We start from the raw sequence: 843 nt of genomic DNA, 5'->3' as shown, positions 1-843 counted from the left end.
TGAAAATTCTTTTTCTGTGACAGGAGTCAGCAAACTTATTCCGTGAGTGGGGTGAGTTGTGGTCCTCCATTTCCTCTTTGGGGAACGCCTCTGGTGACAGGTGGAGTGACAGCCATGGACTCTGGCATGCACGCTGGTGGATCCTGCTCTTTCACTTTAACCTGTGAGCCAGGCTCTGTGCTACAGTCTTCATGCTTTCCTAAACGAATCAGAGGCGGGCTATGTGACCCACTGCGCTACCAGGCGGCCCTCTCCAGAGTTGTGCTTTACGTTTCTTCTCCACAAGGGCCATGGTATAGGAAATGTCTCATATTATTACATTTAAATGATTTACGCCAAAGAGTGTACAGTATAAATTTTGAGAACGTTATTTCTAAAAATTACACTCAAATTCTGGTTAGTTGTTCAACAGGTGGATGTAGTTAATGTCACTTAATTATAGTTGCTTTATATACGTACATATGTGTATGCATATATTAACTATCATGGCAAAAAGGCACAATTACAAGAAAACTAGAGCTCAAAGACCCTGTGGTCAAACCTGGCTCCCAAGGCTCCTCCCACCAAAGCACGCCCGTCCCCCTGCCCTGCACCTGCCTTCTCAGTCTCGGTCGCCCCGTCAATAAAAACAGGCTGGTTGCAGAGATGACTTTAGGGGTCATTCCCCCCCGTGTATTAGTTTCGGGAGCGCAGAAAGAAAAAGTTCAAGCACCAGCTGCACAATCACCTCCCGCGCGCACGCGGCGCGCTCCCCCTTAGCGCCCCCAACACTCGCACCGGGCCGCAGCGCGCATGCGCAATGCCTTGCGGCGCCCGCCCGCCCCCTCCGCGTCCAGGCGCCGG

This window comes from Chinchilla lanigera, unplaced genomic scaffold (genome assembly GCF_000276665.1).
Source record: "Chinchilla lanigera isolate Chin_1 unplaced genomic scaffold, ChiLan1.0 scaffold00013, whole genome shotgun sequence".
Classification (NCBI taxonomy): domain Eukaryota; kingdom Metazoa; phylum Chordata; class Mammalia; order Rodentia; family Chinchillidae; genus Chinchilla; species Chinchilla lanigera.
This window is presented reverse-complemented; position numbering follows the sequence as displayed.